Source organism: Pecten maximus, unplaced genomic scaffold (assembly GCF_902652985.1).
Source record: "Pecten maximus unplaced genomic scaffold, xPecMax1.1, whole genome shotgun sequence".
NCBI lineage: Eukaryota > Metazoa > Mollusca > Bivalvia > Pectinida > Pectinidae > Pecten > Pecten maximus.
Genome location: NW_022982464.1, coordinates 1 through 18,391, shown reverse-complemented (window position 1 = coordinate 18,391; position 18,391 = coordinate 1). Strand labels below are relative to the sequence as shown.

Genomic DNA, 18,391 nt, shown 5'->3' with positions numbered 1-18,391 from the left:
GGGCGTTGACTAACAAAAACATACATTTCAAAATGGAACAGGGATTTAGACTTTGAGGAAGATGATGAATGGGGGATGAGAGTTAATAGATCTAATTTTAAGATGTCTAAAGATACTAAGTTACAATGGTTGCAGTATAGACTGATACATCGTATTTTGCCTACAAATATTTTTCTTCACAGAATTAAAGTGTTAGATTCTCCCATGTGTACTTTTTGTAATGAAAAAGAAGAAACTTTGTTACATCTTTTCTATGAATGTTCTCGGACAAGTAAAATCCGGCATGAATTAGAACAATGGATACAAGATAAAACCCCTTTTAATTTTAATCTATCACCGGTATCAGTTTTGTTCGGGTTACCGGGTAATTTTAATACTGCAATTAATATTATATGTATGCTATTTAAGCCATATATTCACTTATGTAGACTTCGTAAAATTTACATGTGCTCTGAAGTTTTAAAAACTCGGATTTGTTACTACTATAGAATAGGGAAATATTTTCATAAACAAAAGAATTGTTATTCTAAATTTCTGAAAAGATGGGGAGGGTGGCACGAGATGCTAGATGACAAAGTTATTTAAATCTTCTACGCATGTATACACTGTAGATTATTTTTTTAATTGTAACAATTGCCTTGTCCATAAATGGTCCTACAGCTTTTTGTAGTGTCACAATTGTGTTGTCAATTGTCATATGATGTATGTATGTACTGTGATATGTTTTGTATTTGTGATGTAAAAAATGAATAAAAACATGTTCAAATTAAAAAAAAGAAATGATAATTTTGTTGAGATGGATATGATTTAACTTACTTTTGGAGCACTCCTCTATTATCGCCCTGCTTTCACGTAGTTTGTGGTTTCGACGTGGTAAAGAAAGATCAGAACTGAGAAAACTATTGTTTCCGTTAAAGTCATTTTCCTGTTCAATTGCCCTGGAGCTAAATTGATCCAAATTATCCACATTTTGCATCGAATTTGAGCTAAGAGTAACGGTAATAACAAAGAAAACAAACCGCGTAATACCGCTTATCATTATTGCAGTGATATTTGTGACGTAAAACACACTCTGATTAAGATGTGATTTTGTTTCAGCGACTAAGTGGTTAAAATACTCCTAGCCAGCAATGTGAATGTCCTGGTGAAAATATCAATGTATGGTAATACATATATGTCGTGGACAAATGAACGATTTACAGAAACGTTTTCTTTGTGAGAGGAGCAATGTCGCGAAACAATAATCCTGGGGACAAAGGCTGTGTCTCAAAATTATCCTGTGTGGTGGAGCGATGTACTAAATAATTATCTGGGGGAGTTTAGTGATGTACTAAATAATTATCATGGGGAGTTGAGCGATGTCACCAAACAAATATCCGGGGGAGTGGAACACTGTCACAAAATAGTTATCCTGGGGAGTGAAACGATGTCATAAAACAATTATCCTGGTGAGTGACGATGTACTAAATAATTATCTAGGCAAGTGGAATGATGTCACAAAACAATTATCATGGGGAGTGAGGCGATGTCACGAAGCAAATATCCGGGGGAGTGGAGCGATGTCACTGAACAATTATCGGGGGAATGCAGCGATGTTACAAAACAGTTATCCGAGGGATTGGAGCGATGTCACTAAACAATCATCCTGGGTGAGTGAAGCGATGTCACAAAAAATTATTATCCGGAGAAGTGAAGCGTTGTCACAAAACAAATATCCGGGGGAGTGGAGCACTGTCACAAAAAAATATTATCCGGAGAAGTCAAACGATGTCACAAAACAGTCATCCGGGTGAGTGAAGCGATGTCACACAAAAAAAAATCCTGGGAGTGGAGCACTGCCACAAAGCAATTATCCGGTGAAGTGTAGCGATGTAACAAAACAATTATCCGGTGAAGTGTAGCGATGTCACAAAAATATTATCCGGAGAAGTCAAACGATGTCACAAAACAGTTATCCGGGAGAGTCAGGCGATGTCACAAAACAATTATCCGGGAGAGTGGAGCGATGTCACAAAATATTATCCGGAGAAGTGAAGCGTTGTCACAAAACAAATATCCGGGGGAGTGAAGCACTGTCACAAAAAAATATTATCCGGAGAAGTCAAACGATGTCACAAAACAGTTATCCGGGGTAGTGAAGCGATGTCACAAAAAAAAATCCAGGGAGTGGAGCACTGCCACAAAGCAATTATCCGGTGAAGTGGAGCGATGTAGCAAAACAATTATCCGGTGAAGTGTAGCGATGTAGCAAAACAATTATCCGGTGAAGTGTAGCGATGTCACAAAAATATTATCCGGTGAAGTCGAGCGATGTCACAAAATAATTATCCGGGGGAGTGGAACGATGTCACAAAACGATTATACTGGGTGAGTGGAGCGATGGCACAAAACAGTTATCCGAGGGAGTGGAGCACGGTCACAAAACAGTTATCCGAGGGAGTGGAACGATGTCACAAAACAGTTATCCGAGGGAGTGGAGCGATGTCACAAAGACGTCCTTGATAGAGAAGCGATATTACACACTTATCCTGTGGCTTGGAGTAATGTCACAAAAAATTATCCTGCGGCTTGGAGTAATGTCATAATGATGTCATGGGGAGTGGAGTGATGTCACAGAACAAATGCCATTTGGAGTAGAGTGACGTTATGAAATATCGACAGACCGGTGCTTTATCACGGAACAAATGATCGGGACACTGATACTAAATCACAGAGCAAATATCCCAAAGAGTCAAGCGTTTTCCGTATATGTCCGGATAACTTGAGCTTATCCCAGTTAAATTGACCTGGATTTGTCGTCGAAATATGTATAAGAGTGGCATTTGTAACATGAATCCCATTACTAATGGTCTTGTCACGATGTGTATGGTAAACCTAGACAGGATTGTATTTCGCGCCATTTTGATGATCAGAGAAAACGACCATCTTGATAGGAATTAGTATTAACATTTAAATTTGACCGCAACAATGCAAAACGTCGTGTTTGTAAAGGTCAGATATTTTCTGAAAAACCTTCACGATATTTCTTTAAAATGGAAAGTGATAGAGGTAAGAAGAAATTCATAGAGAAAATTGACTTACCTGACACTTCTGTTTCTAATTCTAGTGACATTTTGGCTGCTTTTCGGGATTTTTATGTGAAACTTTTTACTGAGGAAGCTATCAATTTTGAGTTGGCCGATTCCTTTTGTGAAAAAATCTTCCCAGACTTAACGCACTTGATATGTCAATGTGTGAGGATCCTATAGGGAAGCAGAAAATTCTTGTTGCGTTAAGACATATGAAAAATAATAAGTCCCCTGGTAGCGATGGCTTAACTAAAGAATTTTATCTTACATTTTTTGATTTGTTAAGTGATCAGCTTGTTTTGTTATATAATGCCGTTTTTCAGGGGGTGAGCTATGTGAAACCCAAAAACTATCTTATATCTCTTTTTTGTGTAAAGATCCAAATAATTCTTGTAATATGAAAAACTGGAGGCCTATTTCCCTTCTTAATATAGACTACAAAATTTTATCTAAGGTGATTACTAACAGATTAAGTAAATTTATTGATAAACGTGTTGGCACTGACCAAACATGTGCGATAAAAGAACGATCTATTTTTGAAAATTGTCATTTACTCCGTAATATTTTTAATTATGTTGATCAAAAAGACTTAAAATGTGCATTTATATCTCTTGACCAAGAGAAAGGTTTTGATAGAGTGAATTATGAGTTTTTATTTAAGGTACTTACCGCTTTCAACTTTGGACCCGATTTTATCAGGTGGGTCAGTGTTTTATACAAAAATGTCCACTCGTCCGTCATTGTTAATGGGTTTATTTCTGACCCTTTCCCCATCACTCGTGGTGTAAGACAAGGCTGTAATTTATCTCACCTTTTATACGTTTTGGTATTGGAACCCTTTGCAAAAAAAGGTCCGTGACGATCCTGAAATAATTGGTGTAAAGTTACCGGGTTCCTCTCAGTCAGCCAAAATTTCCCTTTATGCTGATGACAGTACTGGTATATGCTGCACAGGCTCATCTATTTCAAAATTGTTTTCATGGTGCGATTAGTATGGCAGAGCGTCAGGGGCTAAATTGAATAGGCAGAAAAGTAAGGGAATTTGGCTTGGGAAATGGAAATCGCGTTCAGATCATCCTTTTGGCATTAGTTGGGTGGAAAAACATACAATTTGTGGGGTTCTAGTTGGTAATAACATCACCCCTGACGATATTTGGCAGCCAGTTTTTTAAAAAATACCAAGGACCTTAAATTTATGGAAACTTCGAAATTTATCATTTACACAAAAATCTATTGTTATAAAGGTCCTTGCTTGCAGCAAAATCTGGTATATTGGTACTGTTGTCATAATGCCAAGGCATTATTTAGAACTCTTTCAGAGAATATTGTTTAGATTTTTATGGAATTCTAAGTCAGAGCCACTTGCGCGCTCCGTAGCCTATGCTTCTCCTACTAGTGGTGGACTTGCTATAGTTAATATAAAAGTTAAACTTCAAGCTATTTACTTGAAACATTTTCAGAATTTTATTTTTAAAGCGACACAGGCCAAATGGAGGTTTTTTTTTACCATGTACTGGCTTTCATTAGATTTGCGTGAATATTTTTCATCCGTTGATAATAATTCTCCTCATAGCAAGTGGTGTCCTACGTTTTATACTCGTATTTATAGAATTTTTCAGAAATATATAGAGGACTTTCCAAAGTCCAACTTTCAGTCAGAGACAACTAAGGAGTTGTATGGTACTTTGTTATCTGGTGTCATCACCACACCACGAATTGTCAGGATTTTTCCTACTATAGACTTTGCTCCTGTTTTTCTCAATATTTCCATTATATTTTTAGATACCCACTCAAGGGATGTCGTGTTTAAAATCGTACATGAAATTCTACCTGTAAATTTCAGAATGCATAGGTTTGGTGTTGAGTCTTCTAAGTATTTACATTTTGTATTGGTTTTGGAACAATTTCACATTTGTTTTTTGAGTGTCCTTTTATTCAGCCTTTAGTATCATTAGTTAATTCATGGATTCACCAGATCTCAGAGAACAAATTCTCACTGATTCGGCACTTTGGCGTTTTCACTCCCCAGTCAGTCTCACTCTAAAAGTAAAGACTCTCGTTTTATTTCTAGTGGCAGAATCCTTATCTTCTATTTGGCATATCCGTTGCGTTAAAAAATACGACAGAAAGTCTCCCACTTCTGATTCTCTTGTCTGCCACTTTCTGAGCAGTATAATTCTCCGTATCAGGTTTTGTTTGTTTGTTTTTTTTTTTTAACGTCCTATTAACAGCCAGGGTCATTTAAGGACGTGCCAGGTTTTGGAGGTGGAGGAAAGCCGGAGTACCCGGAGAAAAACCACCGGCCTACGGTCAGTACCTGGCAACTGCCCCACGTAGGTTTCGAACTCGCAACCCAGAGGTGGAGGGCTAGTGTTAAAGTGTCGGGACACCTTAACCACTCGGCCACCACGGCCCCTCCGTATCAGGTCCGATTTCGCTCGCTTCACTATAAACATCTTCTCTGAGTACTGGTATACTACAGATATTTTTTGTTCTGTACGAGATGATGAACTAATTATCAATCTCCCCTTGTGATTTTTAATCTTTATGTATATTAAGTTTTTGAAGTAAGTTTTATATCTGAGTTTTTCATGATTTTGCAACGATCTTTCACATGATCTAATATGTTTTGTTGATTTCTGTCTGTATTCTGATATCACTACAGAGTCATGGATATTTTAGCATATAAAAAGTATGTCTTTTCCCGTATTACAGTTAACCAAAGTCAATAATTTGTCCATATTCAGTGTAGGGATAATTGCACCTAACCGGGGTTACCGGTTGTCCATAGTACACTGGCGTCATAGAGTCGTGTCTCATGACGTTTTTATTTGTAATCTGTAAATAAAACCATTTTATATATAAAAAAAAGTATCTGTTCTTATCAGCTTAATATCTGATACGTACCCCACTGGGGTACTTCGATATTAAACTGATTTTTGGACACAGGTGAGATGTCAGGGGCTTGCTCCGCTCTTACCACGGGTTGGCCCGGTATTGCAGTACCTCCGGGAACGGCCCACTCCTCCCACGGGAGGAGATACAAAAAATAACATTAGTTTATCCCAAACCAAATGTAGCAAACGGTATTTACTTCATGATCACATTAAAGAACATTTCACTAGCCAATCACCCCTGACGACCTTAACTTGAAATAGTTACCTTACCTCTCATACAATGTCGCAACAAATACGTAGTAGATCAAATTGATATTAAAACACCAACGACAACAAGATAGGAGTTAAGTGCCTAAAACAATCGGTACTATACGAAAAAATAGTGTCTTATTTAAATTGGATATGTGCTTTTATATCTGATGTTGATAGGCTGTAGAAGTGACAAATCTCGCTATTGTTGTGCGAATTATTCACATTGTATAGTAGCCATGGAACCAAATGATTTCCCATAGACGATAATGTTAACGTTTACCACTGTCCTGCTTAAATGGAGTTTTCAACACTGGTCCACTAGCCATTATTTTGAAGAATGTCATCTCTGAAAACTGTAAATAGATTGTTTAAACATTCTACCTATTTAAACTTTTTATTATATGGGGGGCCACCATCTTGTATTGAATTCAGCACCAAACATTCACCTAAATTTACAACAAAACTAACTCCCCCTGACAAAAACAGGCTAGACAAAAATTAACTTTTTTCTATATATTTTACATTTTCGTGTATTGCCTCGCCCACTCATAGAACTTTGGAAACTTTTCTCATCTGAATATCCAATCAGTAGGACCCGATGCATTCACCTTCCTATTAAATCTTCTGCCCAAACGGGGAAAATCCACAATCTATTTTTGATTTGGTTCTGTGGTCCCTGTACATGTATTTTGTGCTCAGTGTTTTCTGTGATATATCAGAGTGCGATGAAATTATCTGATTGTGAGAAAACTAAGCTACGAGTGTAAGTTATGAAAACTGACCCGGATAACCCCAACGGTAACTATACATGTGTAATTTGACCCCGAAATAGAATCTTTTCTACACTAAATCATGTCCTTTCGCGTCATATTAACTTTTATTTAGAGTTACATCCCTTCCACCATATCGCGATACGTTGTACAACGTTGTCCTTACGTCTCCTGTCCTTTCCACCCTACGAAAATATAGGTCGCGCGTGAAAATACAGTGCCGCGGGTATCAACTGGTCCTCGCAAAATAGTTCATAATTCTTCAATGCACACTTCCGCATCAGCACTAAGAATTCTTACAGGCGATTTCCACCTTTACAGGACGATAACCTCACTGAATATATTCTTAGGTACCGTGAAAACGTGAAATCGGTATTGAATATAAGCCAGATTTGGTGTAGCTAGCGGTATCGCTTCTCGGCCTTTTGGCTAAGATCAAAGTGTAGTATCTGTTCTTATCAGCTTAATATCTGATACGTACCCCACTGGGGTACTTCGATATTAAACTGATTTTTGGACACAGGTGAGATGTCAGGGGCTTGCTCCGCTCTTACCACGGGTTGGCCCGGTATTGCAGTACCTCCGGGAACGGCCCACTCCTCCCACGGGAGGAGATACAAAAAATAACATTAGTTTATCCCAAACCAAATGTAGCAAACGGTATTTACTTCATGATCACATTAAAGAACATTTCACTAGCCAATCACCCCTGACGACCTTAACTTGAAATAGTTACCTTACCTCTCATACAATGTCGCAACAAATACGTAGTAGATCAAATTGATATTAAAACACCAACGACAACAAGATAGGAGTTAAGTGCCTAAAACAATCGGTACTATACGAAAAAATAGTGTCTTATTTAAATTGGATATGTGCTTTTATATCTGATGTTGATAGGCTGTAGAAGTGACAAATCTCGCTATTGTTGTGCGAATTATTCACATTGTATAGTAACCATGGAACCAAATGATTTCCCATAGACGATAATGTTAACGTTTACCACTGTCCTGCTTAAATGGAGTTTTCAACACTGGTCCACTAGCCATTATTTTGAAGAATGTCATCTCTGAAAACTGTAAATAGATTGTTTAAACATTCTACCTATTTAAACTTTTTATTATATGGGGGGCCACCATCTTGTATTGAATTCAGCACCAAACATTCACCTAAATTTACAACAAAACTAACTCCCCCTGACAAAAACAGGCTAGACAAAAATTAACTTTTTTCTATATATTTTACATTTTCGTGTATTGCCTCGCCGACTCATAGAACTTTGGAAACTTTTCTCATCTGAATATCCAATCAGTAGGACCCGATGCATTCACCTTCCTATTAAATCTTCTGCCCAAACGGGGAAAATCCACAATCTATTTTTGATTTGGTTCTGTGGTCCCTGTACATGTATTTTGTGCTCAGTGTTTTCTGTGATATATCAGAGTGCGATGAAATTATCTGATTGTGAGAAAACTAAGCTACGAGTGTAAGTTATGAAAACTGACCCGGATAACCCCAACGGTAACTATACATGTGTAATTTGACCCCGAAATAGAATCTTTCTACACTAAATCATGTCCTTTCGCGTCATATTAACTTTTATTTAGAGTTACATCCCTTCCACCATATCGCGATACGTTGTACAACGTTGTCCTTACGTCTCCTGTCCTTTCCACCCTACGAAAATATAGGTCGCGCGTGAAAATACAGTGCCGCGGGTATCAACTGGTCCTCGCAAAATAGTTCATAATTCTTCAATGCACACTTACGCATCAGCACTAAAAATTCTGACAGGCGATTTCCACCTTTACAGGACGATAACCTCACTGAATATATTCTTAGGTACCGTGAAAACGTGAAATCGGTATTGAATATAAGCCAGATTTGGTGTAGCTAGCGGTATCGCTTCTCGGCCTTTTGGCTAAGATCAAAGTGTAGTATCTGTTCTTATCAGCTTAATATCTGATACGTACCCCACTGGGGTACTTCGATATTAAACTGATTTTTGGACACAGGTGAGATGTCAGGGGCTTGCTCCGCTCTTACCACGGGTTGGCCCGGTATTGCAGTACCTCCGGGAACGGCCCACTCCTCCCACTGGAGGAGATACAAAAAATAACATTAGTTTATCCCAAACCAAATGTAGCAAACGGTATTTACTTCATGATCACATTAAAGAACATTTCACTAGCCAATCACCCCTGACGACCTTAACTTGAAATAGTTACCTTACCTCTCATTCAATGTCGCAACAAATACGTAGTAGATCAAATTGATATTAAAACACCAACGACAACAAGATAGGAGTTAAGTGCCTAAAACAATCGGTACTATACGAAAAAATAGTGTCTTATTCAAATTGGATATGTGCTTTTATATCTGATGTTGATAGGCTGTAGAAGTGACAAATCTCGCTATTGTTGTGCGAATTATTCACATTGTATAGTAACCATGGAACCAAATGATTTCCCATAGACGATAATGTTAACGTTTACCACTGTCCTGCTTAAATGGACTTTTCAACACTGGTCCACTAGCCATTATTTTGAAGAATGTCATCTCTGAAAACTGTAAATAGATTGTTTAAACATTCTACCTATTTAAACTTTTTATTATATGGGGGGCCACCATCTTGTATTGAATTCAGCACCAAACATTCACCTAAATTTACAACAAAACTAACTCCCCCTGACAAAAACAGGCTAGACAAAAATTAACTTTTTTCTATATATTTTACATTTTCGTGTATTGCCTCGCCCACTCATAGAACTTTGGAAACTTTTCTCATCTGAATATCCAATCAGTAGGACCCGATGCATTCACCTTCCTATTAAATCTTCTGCCCAAACGGGGAAAATCCACAATCTATTTTTGATTTGGTTCTGTGGTCCCTGTACATGTATTTTGTGCTCAGTGTTTTCTGTGATATATCAGAGTGCGATGAAATTATCTGATTGTGAGAAAACTAAGCTACGAGTGTAAGTTATGAAAACTGACCCGGATAACCCCAACGGTAACTATACATGTGTAATTTGACCCCGAAATAGAATCTTTTCTACACTAAATCATGTCCTTTCGCGTCATATTAACTTTTATTTAGAGTTACATCCCTTCCACCATATCGCGATACGTTGTACAACGTTGTCCTTACGTCTCCTGTCCTTTCCACCCTACGAAAATATAGGTCGCGCGTGAAAATACAGTGCCGCGGGTATCAACTGGTCCTCGCAAAATAGTTCATAATTCTTCAATGCACACTTCCGCATCAGCACTAAGAATTCTTACAGGCGATTTCCACCTTTACAGGACGATAACCTCACTGAATATATTCTTAGGTACCGTGAAAACGTGAAATCGGTATTGAATATAAGCCAGATTTGGTGTAGCTAGCGGTATCGCTTCTCGGCCTTTTGGCTAAGATCAAAGTGTAGTATCTGTTCTTATCAGCTTAATATCTGATACGTACCCCACTGGGGTACTTCGATATTAAACTGATTTTTGGACACAGGTGAGATGTCAGGGGCTTGCTCCGCTCTTACCACGGGTTGGCCCGGTATTGCAGTACCTCCGGGAACGGCCCACTCCTCCCACGGGAGGAGATACAAAAAATAACATTAGTTTATCCCAAACCAAATGTAGCAAACGGTATTTACTTCATGATCACATTAAAGAACATTTCACTAGCCAATCACCCCTGACGACCTTAACTTGAAATAGTTACCTTACCTCTCATTCAATGTCGCAACAAATACGTAGTAGATCAAATTGATATTAAAACACCAACGACAACAAGATAGGAGTTAAGTGCCTAAAACAATCGGTACTATACGAAAAAATAGTGTCTTATTTAAATTGGATATGTGCTTTTATATCTGATGTTGATAGGCTGTAGAAGTGACAAATCTCGCTATTGTTGTGCGAATTATTCACATTGTATAGTAACCATGGAACCAAATGATTTCCCATAGACGATAATGTTAACGTTTACCACTGTCCTGCTTAAATGGACTTTTCAACACTGGTCCACTAGCCATTATTTTGAAGAATGTCATCTCTGAAAACTGTAAATAGATTGTTTAAACATTCTACCTATTTAAACTTTTTATTATATGGGGGGCCACCATCTTGTATTGAATTCAGCACCAAACATTCACCTAAATTTACAACAAAACTAACTCCCCCTGACAAAAACAGGCTAGACAAAAATTAACTTTTTTCTATATATTTACATTTTCGTGTATTGCCTCGCCCACTCATAGAACTTTGGAAACTTTTCTCATCTGAATATCCAATCAGTAGGACCCGATGCATTCACCTTCCTATTAAATCTTCTGCCCAAACGGGGAAAATCCACAATCTATTTTTGATTTGGTTCTGTGGTCCCTGTACATGTATTTTGTGCTCAGTGTTTTCTGTGATATATCAGAGTGCGATGAAATTATCTGATTGTGAGAAAACTAAGCTACGAGTGTAAGTTATGAAAACTGACCCGGATAACCCCAACGGTAACTATACATGTGTAATTTGACCCCGAAATAGAATCTTTTCTACACTAAATCATGTCCTTTCGCGTCATATTAACTTTTATTTAGAGTTACATCCCTTCCACCATATCGCGATACGTTGTACAACGTTGTCCTTACGTCTCCTGTCCTTTCCACCCTACGAAAATATAGGTCGCGCGTGAAAATACAGTGCCGCGGGTATCAACTGGTCCTCGCAAAATAGTTCATAATTCTTCAATGCACACTTCCGCATCAGCACTAAGAATTCTTACAGGCGATTTCCACCTTTACAGGACGATAACCTCACTGAATATATTCTTAGGTACCGTGAAAACGTGAAATCGGTATTGAATATAAGCCAGATTTGGTGTAGCTAGCGGTATCGCTTCTCGGCCTTTTGGCTAAGATCAAAGTGTAGTATCTGTTCTTATCAGCTTAATATCTGATACGTACCCCACTGGGGTACTTCGATATTAAACTGATTTTTGGACACAGGTGAGATGTCAGGGGCTTGCTCCGCTCTTACCACGGGTTGGCCCGGTATTGCAGTACCTCCGGGAACGGCCCACTCCTCCCACGGGAGGAGATACAAAAAATAACATTAGTTTATCCCAAACCAAATGTAGCAAACGGTATTTACTTCATGATCACATTAAAGAACATTTCACTAGCCAATCACCCCTGACGACCTTAACTTGAAATAGTTACCTTACCTCTCATTCAATGTCGCAACAAATACGTAGTAGATCAAATTGATATTAAAACACCAACGACAACAAGATAGGAGTTAAGTGCCTAAAACAATCGGTACTATACGAAAAAATAGTGTCTTATTTAAATTGGATATGTGCTTTTATATCTGATGTTGATAGGCTGTAGAAGTGACAAATCTCGCTATTGTTGTGCGAATTATTCACATTGTATAGTAACCATGGAACCAAATGATTTCCCATAGACGATAATGTTAACGTTTACCACTGTCCTGCTTAAATGGACTTTTCAACACTGGTCCACTAGCCATTATTTTGAAGAATGTCATCTCTGAAAACTGTAAATAGATTGTTTAAACATTCTACCTATTTAAACTTTTTATTATATGGGGGGCCACCATCTTGTATTGAATTCAGCACCAAACATTCACCTAAATTTACAACAAAACTAACTCCCCCTGACAAAAACAGGCTAGACAAAAATTAACTTTTTTCTATATATTTTACATTTTCGTGTATTGCCTCGCCCACTCATAGAACTTTGGAAACTTTTCTCATCTGAATATCCAATCAGTAGGACCCGATGCATTCACCTTCCTATTAAATCTTCTGCCCAAACGGGGAAAATCCACAATCTATTTTTGATTTGGTTCTGTGGTCCCTGTACATGTATTTTGTGCTCAGTGTTTTCTGTGATATATCAGAGTGCGATGGAATTATCTGATTGTGAGAAAACTAAGCTACGAGTGTAAGTTATGAAAACTGACCCGGATAACCCCAACGGTAACTATACATGTGTAATTTGACCCCGAAATAGAATCTTTTCTACACTAAATCATGTCCTTTCGCGTCATATTAACTTTTATTTAGAGTTACATCCCTTCCACCATATCGCGATACGTTGTACAACGTTGTCCTTACGTCTCCTGTCCTTTCCACCCTACGAAAATATAGGTCGCGCGTGAAAATACAGTGCCGCGGGTATCAACTGGTCCTCGCAAAATAGTTCATAATTCTTCAATGCACACTTCCGCATCAGCACTAAGAATTCTTACAGGCGATTTCCACCTTTACAGGTCGATAACCTCACTGAATATATTCTTAGGTACCGTGAAAACGTGAAATCGGTATTGAATATAAGCCAGATTTGGTGTAGCTAGCGGTATCGCTTCTCGGCCTTTTGGCTAAGATCAAAGTGTAGTATCTGTTCTTATCAGCTTAATATCTGATACGTACCCCACTGGGGTACTTCGATATTAAACTGATTTTTGGACACAGGTGAGATGTCAGGGGCTTGCTCCGCTCTTACCACGGGTTGGCCCGGTATTGCAGTACCTCCGGGAACGGCCCACTCCTCCCACGGGAGGAGATACAAAAAATAACATTAGTTTATCCCAAACCAAATGTAGCAAACGGTATTTACTTCATGATCACATTAAAGAACATTTCACTAGCCAATCACCCCTGACGACCTTAACTTGAAATAGTTACCTTACCTCTCATTCAATGTCGCAACAAATACGTAGTAGATCAAATTGATATTAAAACACCAACGACAACAAGATAGGAGTTAAGTGCCTAAAACAATCGGTACTATACGAAAAAATAGTGTCTTATTTAAATTGGATATGTGCTTTTATATCTGATGTCAGAGACATATATACAGAGAGATTGGCAGCTCTCTATTTGCCCTTGTGTTTACATAGTGGCCCCTGACCTTCCCACAATCCTTTGCGGTCACTCGGTTCAGTCTTCACTAGACGCCATATTGGAGAAAACTTGAAAACCACACACATAATTATCGATAATTTCTATTTGAAATCATCACCAAGATCCAATTATGTGCTTTAATTTTATTAATATCTAAGTGCAGAAGTGTCATCAATATGAAATATATCACAATTTGCTGTCCAAGTGTTTGTATTTTGAGTATGAAAGTCAAGCACAACGCAGGAAAGATCGGCGGGAATCTCCAATTTTCGAAAAGTCCCTATGGGGTTTTCGAGAATACGGATAAATGACAACAATGTGCATGATAATCAAGACCACATTCCATAAGTATGATAGTTTTTGGTTAATGTGGTAACTTTTGTAGTGGCCTAGATAAAACAATGTGCTTTTTGTGTGCGTTTAAAATTGACGATGTTTTGGTCTGACGTAATGGCTGCTTAATTACAAAACTTGGACATGTCGAATAGGACCCAATGGATTTTAGAAAATACGGATAAATGGCAACAATGTGCATGATCAGTAAGACTATATCCCATAAGTATGATAGTTTTTGGTTAATGTGGTAACTTTTGTAGTGGCCTAGATAAAACGATGTGCTTTTTGTGTTCGTTTAAAATTGACGACGTAATGGCGGCTTAATTACAAACTTGGACATGTCGAATAGGACCCAATGGATTTTAGAAAATACGGATAAATGACAACAATATGCATGATCAATAAGACTATATCCCATAAGTTTGATAGTTTTTGGTTAATGTGGTAACTTTTGTAGTGGCCTAGATAAAACGATGTGCTTTTTGTGTTCGTTTAAAATTGACGACGTAATGGCGGCTTAATTACAAACTTGGACATGTCGAATAGGACCCAATGGATTTTAGAAAATACGGATAAATGACAACAATATGCATGATCAATAAGACTATATCCCATAAGTTTGATAGTTTTTGGTTAATGTGGTAACTTTTGTAGTGGCCTAGATAAAACGATGTGCTTTTTGTGTTCGTTTAAAATTGACGACGTAATGGCGGCTTAATTACAAACTTGGACATGTCGAATAGGACCCAATGGATTTTAGAAAATACGGATAAATGACAACAATATGCATGATCAATAAGACTATATCCCATAAGTTTGATAGTTTTTGGTTAATGTGGTAACTTTTGTAGTGGCCAAAATAAAACGATGTGCTTTTTGTGTGCGTTTAAAATTGACGATGTTTTGGTCTGACGTAATGGCGGCTATTTACAAACTTGGACATGTCGAATAGGACCCAATGGATTTTAGAAAATACGGATAAATGGCAACAATGTGCATGATCAATAAGACTATATCCCATAAGTATGATAGTTTTTGGTTAATGTGGTAACTTTTGTAGTGGCCTAAATAAAACGATGTGCTTTTTGTGTGCGTTTAAAATTGACGATGTTTTGGTCTGACGTAATGGCGGCTATTTACAAACTTGGACATGTCGAATAGGACCCAATGGATTTTAGAAAATACGGATAAATGGCAACAATGTGCATGATCAATAAGACTATATCCCATAAGAATGATAGTTTTTGGTTAATGTGGTAACTTTTGTAGTGGCCTAAATAAAACGATGTGCTTTTTGTGTTCGTTTAAAATTGACGATGTTTTGGTCTGACGTAATGGCGGCTTAATTACAAACTTGGACATGTCGAATAGGACCCAATGGATTTTCGAAAATACGGATAAATGACAACAATATGCATGATCAATAAGACTATATCTCATAAGTTTGATAGTTTTTGGTCAATGTGGTAACTTTTGTAGTGGCCAAAATAAAACGATGTGCTTTCTGTGTGTATTTAAAATGACGATGTTTTGGTCTGACGTAATGGCGGATTAACCAGAACATGTCGAATAAGTTCCAATACTACGATACACACATGCGCATAGCCCGATTTACCTGCGCTCGCGTGTGTTTGATAGGAGACAGGACGCTCTCGATAAGGGATATGCTTGAGTGGTCACGAATAAAGGGAGCCACTATCTGTACGGGGAAATAGCGATGTTACTAATCTCTCTGTATATATGTCTCTGCTGATGTTGATAGGCTGTAGAAGTGACAAATCTCGCTATTGTTGTGCGAATTATTCACATTGTATAGTAACCATGGAACCAAATGATTTCCCATAGACGATAATGTTAACGTTTACCACTGTCCTGCTTAAATGGAGTTTTCAACACTGGTCCACTAGCCATTATTTTGAAGAATGTCATCTCTGAAAACTGTAAATAGATTGTTTAAACATTCTACCTATTTAAACTTTTTATTATATGGGGGGCCACCATCTTGTATTGAATTCAGCACCAAACATTCACCTAAATTTACAACAAAACTAACTCCCCCTGACAAAAACAGGCTAGACAAAAATTAACTTTTTTCTATATATTTTACATTTTCGTGTATTGCCTCGCCCACTCATAGAACTTTGGAAACTTTTCTCATCTGAATATCCAATCAGTAGGACCCGATGCATTCACCTTCCTATTAAATCTTCTGCCCAAACGGGGAAAATCCACAATCTATTTTTGATTTGGTTCTGTGGTCCCTGTACATGTATTTTGTGCTCAGTGTTTTCTGTGATATATCAGAGTGCGATGAAATTATCTGATTGTGAGAAAACTAAGCTACGAGTGTAAGTTATGAAAACTGACCCGGATAACCCCAACGGTAACTATACATGTGTAATTTGACCCCGAAATAGAATCTTTTCTACACTAAATCATGTCCTTTCGCGTCATATTAACTTTTATTTAGAGTTACATCCCTTCCACTATATCGCGATACGTTGTACAACGTTGTCCTTACGTCTCCTGTCCTTTCCACCCTACGAAAATATAGGTCGCGCGTGAAAATACAGTGCCGCGGGTATCAACTGGTCCTCGCAAAATAGTTCATAATTCTTCAATGCACACTTCCGCATCAGCACTAAGAATTCTTACAGGCGATTTCCACCTTTACAGGACGATAACCTCACTGAATATATTCTTAGGTACCGTGAAAACGTGAAATCGGTATTGAATATAAGCCAGATTTGGTGTAGCTAGCGGTATCGCTTCTCGGCCTTTTGGCTAAGATCAAAGTGTAGTATCTGTTCTTATCAGCTTAATATCTGATACGTACCCCACTGGGGTACTTCGATATTAAACTGATTTTTGGACACAGGTGAGATGTCAGGGGCTTGCTCCGCTCTTACCACGGGTTGGCCCGGTATTGCAGTACCTCCGGGAACGGCCCACTCCTCCCACGGGAGGAGATACAAAAAATAACATTAGTTTATCCCAAACCAAATGTAGCAAACGGTATTTACTTCATGATCACATTAAAGAACATTTCACTAGCCAATCACCCCTGACGACCTTAACTTGAAATAGTTACCTTACCTCTCATTCAATGTCGCAACAAATACGTAGTAGATCAAATTGATATTAAAACACCAACGACAACAAGATAGGAGTTAAGTGCCTAAAACAATCGGTACTATACGAAAAAATAGTGTCTTATTCAAATTGGATATGTGCTTTTATATCTGATGTTGATAGGCTGTAGAAGTGACAAATCTCGCTATTGTTGTGCGAATTATTCACATTGTATAGTAACCATGGAACCAAATGATTTCCCATAGACGATAATGTTAACGTTTACCACTGTCCTGCTTAAATGGACTTTTCAACACTGGTCCACTAGCCATTATTTTGAAGAATGTCATCTCTGAAAACTGTAAATAGATTGTTTAAACATTCTACCTATTTAAACTTTTTATTATATGGGGGGCCACCATCTTGTATTGAATTCAGCACCAAACATTCACCTAAATTTACAACAAAACTAACTCCCCCTGACAAAAACAGGCTAGACAAAAATTAACTTTTTTCTATATATTTTACATTTTCGTGTATTGCCTCGCCCACTCATAGAACTTTGGAAACTTTTCTCATCTGAATATCCAATCAGTAGGACCCGATGCATTCACCTTCCTATTAAATCTTCTGCCCAAACGGGGAAAATCCACAATCTATTTTTGATTTGGTTCTGTGGTCCCTGTACATGTATTTTGTGCTCAGTGTTTTCTGTGATATATCAGAGTGCGATGAAATTATCTGATTGTGAGAAAACTAAGCTACGAGTGTAAGTTATGAAAACTGACCCGGATAACCCCAACGGTAACTATACATGTGTAATTTGACCCCGAAATAGAATCTTTTCTACACTAAATCATGTCCTTTCGCGTCATATTAACTTTTATTTAGAGTTACATCCCTTCCACCATATCGCGATACGTTGTACAACGTTGTCCTTACGTCTCCTGTCCTTTCCACCCTACGAAAATATAGGTCGCGCGTGAAAATACAGTGCCGCGGGTATCAACTGGTCCTCGCAAAATAGTTCATAATTCTTCAATGCACACTTCCGCATCACGTTCAACTTTT

At 37.9% G+C, this 18,391-nt stretch overlaps 6 non-coding genes and 1 pseudogene across 6 annotated transcripts; all 7 read left to right on the top strand.

Annotated features, from left to right (window-relative positions):
- The first annotated feature begins 5,915 nt into the window (after positions 1 to 5,915).
- On the top strand, positions 5,916 to 6,096 carry LOC117320494 (annotated as a pseudogene).
- A 1,300-nt stretch (positions 6,097 to 7,396) lies between these two features.
- LOC117320493 lies at positions 7,397 to 7,589 on the top strand. The gene has a single exon (XR_004531054.1). It is a non-coding gene; the product is annotated as a U2 spliceosomal RNA (small nuclear RNA).
- Positions 7,590 to 8,888: 1,299 nt separating this feature from the next.
- Positions 8,889 to 9,081, top strand: LOC117320498. The gene has a single exon (XR_004531058.1). It is a non-coding gene; the product is annotated as a U2 spliceosomal RNA (small nuclear RNA).
- A 1,300-nt stretch (positions 9,082 to 10,381) lies between these two features.
- Positions 10,382 to 10,574, top strand: LOC117320497. The gene has a single exon (XR_004531057.1). It is a non-coding gene; the product is annotated as a U2 spliceosomal RNA (small nuclear RNA).
- Positions 10,575 to 11,873: 1,299 nt separating this feature from the next.
- LOC117320496 lies at positions 11,874 to 12,066 on the top strand. Its single transcript, XR_004531056.1, has one exon. It is a non-coding gene; the product is annotated as a U2 spliceosomal RNA (small nuclear RNA).
- A 1,300-nt stretch (positions 12,067 to 13,366) lies between these two features.
- On the top strand, positions 13,367 to 13,559 carry LOC117320495. The gene has a single exon (XR_004531055.1). It is a non-coding gene; the product is annotated as a U2 spliceosomal RNA (small nuclear RNA).
- A 3,453-nt stretch (positions 13,560 to 17,012) lies between these two features.
- Positions 17,013 to 17,205, top strand: LOC117320492. The gene has a single exon (XR_004531053.1). It is a non-coding gene; the product is annotated as a U2 spliceosomal RNA (small nuclear RNA).
- Positions 17,206 to 18,391: the final 1,186 nt, after the last annotated feature.